At 50.0% G+C, this 7,543-nt stretch overlaps 1 pseudogene; it reads left to right on the plus strand.

The window, feature by feature from the left end:
• The first annotated feature begins 2,233 nt into the window (after positions 1–2,233).
• On the plus strand, positions 2,234–2,353 carry LOC136634613 (5S ribosomal RNA; annotated as a pseudogene).
• Positions 2,354–7,543: the final 5,190 nt, after the last annotated feature.

Consider the following 7,543-nt stretch of genomic DNA (forward strand, 5'->3'; position numbering starts at 1 on the left):
AACATCTAATAAACCTTAAATTAAATTTAACAATCTTGCTTGCTTTTCCCAAAGGGAGATTCCATCTCCTCTCCCGGAAGTGCTGTTTACCTTTATCCTATTATAATACTTTTATGTTACAAGCGCTTGTTCAATAGCCCATTAAAATCATTTCAGCCATAAATCTACCAGCTGACACTCCTTCCCTGAGTGGAGCCATTTGTCTGCAGAAGTGGGGCTAAGCGGCAAGCCCCTCCCAGGTTAATTTGGAGGGGGGGGGTTGAGCAGATTAGAGGCTGGTTGCCGGGGGGGGGGTCAGTCAGAAAGTGGTGTTTGTGAACTGGCTGCCTTGCATGTTCCCATAAATGCAATCTGTGAAGGGTGCGGAACGCCTTATTAGCTCAATAATGAGTGGATCATTAACTCTTTTGGACGGTGTTTTTAAAAAATGCTTGGAATAAGGATGGCGAGTGGAGGGGTGGGAGGGTCTTGTAAACAATACTTTTCCATGTATTTTTCTCTCAGAGTTGAGCGCTAGTAGTAGCCTAGATGTGTGCTTATTCCTTTTGCAGGGTGTTGTTTAGATAATGCTTTTCGGTAGAACCGGCCCATCCATGAGGCCAACTGAGATGGTTGCCTCAGGCAGCAACATAGACTTAGACTGCCTATAGTCTAAGCCAGGGGGTGTCCAAAGTTTTTGGGGCACAGCTCTCAAAGCTGGTTGGTAGAGCAGCATGGACAATGGATTTATGCCCACTTTAAGGATTTGCAGTGAAAATCCAAGGGGCACATATGACCCCACAGGGTGGGGGGCTTGGCTTTGGAGAGGAGAGTTTGTTGGGGCAAAGTGACAGAGCCTGTCTCCTCTAGTTTACCTCATCCTGCCACTTCCTGTATCAAAACAAAAAATGGAGCAGGAAAGGAAAAAATGGATTAGAGGAGTGGGGCGGGCTGCTGCTGGCTCCATAGTTCCTCTCTTGCTCCATTCCTCCCCCTTGTTGAGTCCAGGGAGTGCGAGGAGGAGGAGAATTGCTGAAAGTGGACAGGCAAGCAGAGGGGGAATCGTCCGCTAATCTGCCCTCTCTGTCCATCAACCCACCCACCTTCTCCACTCCCCGACTCTGAAAATTAAACTCCTTGCCACAGGATGTGGTGATGGCACCTGGTCTGGATGCCTTTAAAAGCGGATAGGCAGATTTATGGAGGAAAAATTCATCACAGGTTACAAGCCAAGTTTTTGGAAATAGGCTACCTCAGAATGCCAGATGCAAGGGAGTAGCAACAGGATGTAGGCATCTTGTTGTCTTGAGTGCTCCCAGAAGAGATGTCTGGTGGGCAGCTGTGAGTCACAGAAAGCGGGAGTAGATGGGCCTTTGGCCGGATCCAGTCTTATGACTCCCTGGATTGGAACGGAAGAGAGATATGGAGGAGAAGGAGAAGTGTGGAGGATCAGGGAGTGGTAGGGCTGAGACAAGAAGCAATTAATGAGAGAGAAAGAGGAGACTCTGAAGAAACCTCCTTAACCTAAGGCTTAAGATCTGGAGGGATCGCATTCAAGGAAAGGGGAGGACTTTCATGACTGGCCAAAAGACAGAGTGGCTAAGGCCCAAATCCTCACCAGCTTTCCAGCACTGTCATAGCTGTGCCAATGGGACGTGTGCTGCATCCTGCAGTTGGGTGGCAGTCATGGAAGACTCCTCAAAGTTATGGGAATGTTTGTTCCCTTACCCCGGAGTGCATTGCCCCTATGTCGGTACTGGAAAGTGGGTTAGGATTGTGTCCTAAAGGAATAAGTGCCACAGAATAAGTGGTGGGCTAAGAAGCAGCTGATGGAGACATGGAGTTTTAGGAAGGAGGAAGCCATTGAAGTAAGGGCTGTAGCTCAGCGACAGAGCCCCTGTTTTGCATGTAGAGGGTCTCGGCTTGAAGCCTTGGCATCACTTCCAAGCAGAGCCTGAAACTCTGGAGAGCTGCTGACAATGCCAGGCTCTGACTCGGGACAAAGCAGCTTCCTGGGTTCCTAAGTCAGATGGAGATGAACCTTTACCAGTGACAGGAGGGTCTGTGCGCTGTTGGTAGGAATGGAGTGGATGGCCACGGGTGGCCAGGGGAGTGAAGGAGACACAAGTTTGCGGATTCCCTAGACTCCAACTGTTGCTGTTTCCTAGGGACAGTCTCTGTTTCTCGATCCCTTTGATCTGGAAAATCACTGCCCCTCCATTTGCTGTGTCTGAATCGTTCCTTTGAGTGTCTCCATTGCAGCAACTGTTACCCTGCACGTGCCCGATCTCATCTGATCTCAGAAGCTAAGCAGGGTCAGGCCTGGTTAGTACTTGGATGGGAGACCTCCTGGGAATACCGAGTGCTGTAGGCTTCTACCATAGTCTTTTGAGACTAAAGGTTGCCAACCATCTCCCTATACTGAACACTATCACCTGATCGCGTCTGATCTTGGAAGCTAAGCAGGGTCAGGCCTGGTTAGTACTTGGATGGGAGACTGCCTGGGAATACCAAGTGCTGTAGGCTTACACCATAGTAGTCTTTCGAGACTGAAGGTTGCCAAGCAGTGTCTCCATTTGCCAGACTTCAGTTCCTTTCCCAGAGACGTTGCATCTCCAAGTTGGGGGGGGGGGGAGAGAGAGAATGCATCTTTTTTCTAAAGCACATGAATGAACCCGTGTGGTTTTTCTACTGTAGCTTTAACCTCTCAACAGCCGAGAGACAGAGTGATGTGTGGGGTGGGGTGGGGGGTGTCTCCCCACTCTCATCCAAGTCTCAACACATTGCCCAAGGCAATGTGAGCCACAGTGATTGCTCTTACCTGGGGCACAGCTCTCAAAGCTGGCTGGTAGAGCAGCATGGACAATGGATTTATGCCCACTTTAAGGATTTGCAGTGAAAATCCAAGGGGCACATGACCCCACAGGGTGGGGGGATTGGCTTTGGAGAGGAGAGTTTGTTGGGGCAAAGTGAATTATGAATGAATCCCCTCTTCTCCCTCCGCTGTGCATTAGCGCCCCCCCCACCTCTCTGCTTCAGCACAGATCTGAGCTCCCAGGGTTCCAAGCCTTGACGTCAGTGACAGGAACATCGCATCCTTGACAACTGTGTTCCAGTCAAAATGTGCCCCAGTACTGGATATTTGCATTCATCCTTTGTGCGTCCTGGACATTTGTGTCCCAACAGATGTAGATTTATATTAGATGTACCTTTTGAACCTGCGAAGGGAGGGTTAGGACTGGGCTTAAGTGGCTTAGGATATATAGCATGGGGTTTGCTGCCCAGTTACAGTGGGATGCAAGTATCTGGCGGCCCACTGTGAGATACAGGAAGCTGGACTAGATGGGCCTATGGCCTGATCCAGTGGGGCTCTTCTTATGTTCTTAAACTACAATTCCCAGAATGCCTTGCAGGTCTTGTTATCTGGTGTGCTCCCTGGGGCATTTGGTGGGCCACTGTGAGATACAGGAAGCTGGACACGACGGGCCTCTGGCCTAATCCAGTGGGGCTGTTCTCATGTTCTTAACTACAATTCCCAGAATGCCTTGCAGGTCTTGTTATCTGGTGTGCTCCCTGGGGCATTTGGTGGGCCACTGTGAGATACAGGAAGCTGGACACAACGGGTCTCTGGCCTGATCCAGTGGGGCTGTTCTTATGTTCTTAACTACAATTCCCAGGAGGCCTTGCAGGTCTTCTTGTTATCTGGTGTGCTCCCTGGGGCATTTGGTGGGCTGCTGTGAGATACAGGAAGCTGAACTAGATGGGACTTTGGCCTGATCCAGCAGGGCTCTTACAATCTTCTTATGTTCAATCTCCCCGACTTCCTTCAAATCTCATCCTGAATCCCGCCTTTCCTGTGATGCCTTTGGCACGAGGCTATCTTCCCTATTCCTTGCTGCAGCATCAGTGACACTGAGCTAGTCCCTTAGTCCTCGCCCCGCCTCTGTTTCTCTCCCCTTGCTCTGTCGTCTCCCTTGGGCCTATCCAAATTGTAACTGTCTCGGGGCAAGGACATCTCATTTTGTGCACACGCCATGGGCACTGCCTATAAGCCGAATGCATTTCAGCCCACTGGGACCTGAGCATGTCGCAGGTGAGGGGAGATGGGCGGTGAAGCACGGGCGAGAGAGGGATCCACCTGTTCCCTTTCACTCTTGAGGATTTTCGGCAGAATCCCCAAAGCAAGCCAGAACGTCCCTCCTTGAACGGAGCAAGATCAGCTGGCTGAATGTGGGTGCAAGCATGAAGGATCACTGCCATCTCTAGGCAAGGCGCAGAATAGGCGCTCCCTTCCCTTCCAAATTGGAGCGGAGAAAAGAGCCAGCCTTGGCAGCGGTCCCAGAGCAGACCCATCCCTCTGCCAGGCCACCTACACTCATCTGGTGTGTGTGCATACGGTTTACATGGGCTTGCAAGCATTTAGTATAAATATGCTGAGCTTCCTCCTTTATCTCCCCCCTCCCCCCCGGCGTTGTAATCCCTCAAAGATTCTCTGCCATTGCACACAAGCAGAGCCAGGGCTCTGCAAAGCTACTGGTGCTAGAGCTCTGCTTGATCCAGAGCAGAGGATATTAGGGCTTTGGAAAAGCCCAAGAGAGCCCTGTGGAAATCCTCCCTGCTCAGGGCAAGATCTTAACAGTGCTGCCTCTCTCTCTCTCTCTCTCTCTCTCTCTCTCTCTGTATGTGCTTCTGCACATAGTCTAAGCCAGGGGTGTCCAAAGCTTTTGGCAGGAGGGCCACATCATCTTTCTGACACTGTGTCAAGGGCCGGGGGAAAACAGAATTAATTTACATTTAAAATTTGAATAAATTTACATAAGTTTATATAAATTAATATACTAGAAGTTGAACTTATATGAATGAATGAAGGTCTTGCAATAGCTCAAGGCTTTATAAAAGGCCTTGCACAAAGCAAGGCTGGCCTTTTCTTTGCTGCCACTACTGCATCACAGACGTGAAACAACAAGCAGTGGAGGGAGTCCTCATCCCACAGTTAACACGAGAGGTCAAACAGTTGCCCTCACGCTGAGAGCAGTTGCGTCGGGCCAGTGCGTGCTCTAGCAAGTTTCTGGAGGGCCAGAGGCTCATTGGAGACTGGGGTCTCCCTGAGGGCCGCATTGGAAGTCCTCAAGGGCCGCAAGTGGCCCCAGGGCCAGGGTTTGGGCACCCCTGGTCTAAGCCACCCCTGTTCTGTCCCCCTAGGATGACAAGAAGGCTGTTCACACATCACGCTATATTGAGTTCTAATGTCTGCCCTTGGGTGGCACCTTTGCAGACAACTAATACATGATTGCCAGCGCACTGGTGTCTCCTGCTTGTGAGCTTGGCAAAACCAGGTGATGTGCCACTGTGGAATGGAGGGGGGCATCCATGCCGCTTCACCACTGTGGAAGCCCAAAGCTGACCCATCTCTGTTCACCTGAGAGTGAAACTGGCGTATATCGGGGTAGCCAAACCATGGCTTAAGAGCCACACACAACTCTTTGACATTATAATGTGTGGCTGTCTGGAGTATGTTGCCTGAGCTTCTTTTTGCGTCACAATGAATAGAAAAGGTAAATAGATTTTCAAGCTTTAGAACTGTTTACCAGTTATAAACCCAAGAGTCCACTGGATCAAAATACAAGTTAAACATTCAGGGCAAATATGTTTAAGAATTTAAATGCTTCTTAAATATTGTGCCTTTCAAACAACCAAAGTTTATTGTACGTGGCTCTTATGTTAAGCAAGTTTGACCACCCTTAGCACTGATAGTAGTGCTCTGGCCATAAGTCAGGACGTTCCTACACCTCCGCTTGCTTTCAAGATCAAAGCCTATGTGGGGCACGTTTTGATCAAAGTTAAGCGTTGTTTCTGTGTAAGGCAGTGCAAGTGTGATCAGAAGGCATGTGCCCCACTGAATCAGTGGGACTTACTCACAAGTAGATCTGCCCAGGATTGCCACCTTCACTCCTGTGGATTGCAGTGAGCGCATGAAATCCTTGCCTTGCCTCTCTCCCGCTGGAACCTTTTGAAAGGGGTTCTGCTTTGATGGAATGTTGTCCTGGCTGTCTGGACTGATCAGAGTTTCCAGGAACAAGTGGAGAGTGGACGGAGGGAGGATCATTCATTTATTCAAATAGATATCCTGGCTTCCTTCTCTAAGGAAACTCAAGATAGTTAATTGTGCTAAACATAATTCCTTGGCACCAAAAGAACAATAGCTATTCTTGTTGTTTTTACTGACCGCCTTGAACTGCTTCATCGGAAAGGCGTTGTAACGAATAAAAATAAACAAGCAACCGTAAAACTATGTTAATACAGCCTCAAGGATAGATAAAGTTCAACACTAAGCAACATAGGATAAGCAGGGTGTGATTTTCAGTCTTTACCCAGCACTGTTGGCCTCTTGGAACAGTCACATCTATACCAAATGTGGGAATGTTAAGTAGTGGTGGAGCCACCACGGGAAAGACCCTGCCTTGTGTGACCATATGCCAAGCCTTAGTAGGAAGACATTAAGGGGGGAAGTATTTGAAGTTGCTTGGAGCTCACAGGAAGGGACACACAGGAGAAGGTGATCTTTAGGGTGCAATCCTTGCGCTGGAACAGGCAGGCTGACTGCCCTGTGCTGAATCCAGCCCGAGGTAGGTGTGGGCTGGGATGCAGCTTGGAGTAAGGGGATTTTATTCCCCTTACTCTGTGTTGCGCACCAGCCAGCCCTATGGGGCTACTTGAATCTGTGCCCACAATTTCACAGGTGCAAATCCGAGCGGCCGGTGTAATGCTGATTGGGCCCAGGCCAGAGGTTAGGATTCAGCCTGCCCTGGTGCAGCTGGTCCCTCCAAGGCTGCCCTCCTCCTGCCCAAAAACGCCGCCTCCTTGCCTCCATTCCACCTTCCTGCCACCCTCTCCAGCCCCCTGTGCCGGCCTGCCCAGGCTGGCACAAACTTTTTCTGGGCACAGGTCCGGCACAGCTAGGCCAGTGCACATCCTTGCACTGGGCTAGCCTGCTCTCGAGTAGCCGTGAACATGCTTTACGGCATGTTCGTGACACACGGGAGCCAGTGCAAGGGACTTGTGCCTGTTTTTTGGGGGGGGAGGTTAGGGTTCCCATTGCTCTGCCTTTGTGGCAGGCTATTTAGGATGCTAAAAATAAGAATGGGCTTGATATGGACCCATAAATGAATGGACAGCCAGCCACATTCCAGAGCCACGCTGGTGCATGTTGAGAGCTGATGTTGCGTGGTGCCCAAGAGGCAGGGCTGTGAAGCAGCTTCTCCTGTTTGTAGCTCACCTCTGCCATAAACTCATTTAATAGCAAGCTGTTCCTTCTCAGCCTCAGCTGCAATATGTAGCTAATGCTTACTTACAGGGCTGTTGTGTGGGTAGCATTAAACTAATGCACGTTCAGTGCTTTGAATACTGGGGAGGGGGGGACACACACGACCCAGGGATCCTCCTTTTCCAAGGCATTCAGTGCTTTCACATAGAAAACTTTCTGCTGAGTCAGAGCCCAAGTCCTATGCATGCCGTCTGAGAAGTAAGCTCCATTATAGTCAATGGGGCCTACTCCCAGGTAAGT

The sequence above is a fragment of the Tiliqua scincoides genome, chromosome 14 (assembly GCF_035046505.1).
Source record: "Tiliqua scincoides isolate rTilSci1 chromosome 14, rTilSci1.hap2, whole genome shotgun sequence".
NCBI lineage: Eukaryota > Metazoa > Chordata > Lepidosauria > Squamata > Scincidae > Tiliqua > Tiliqua scincoides.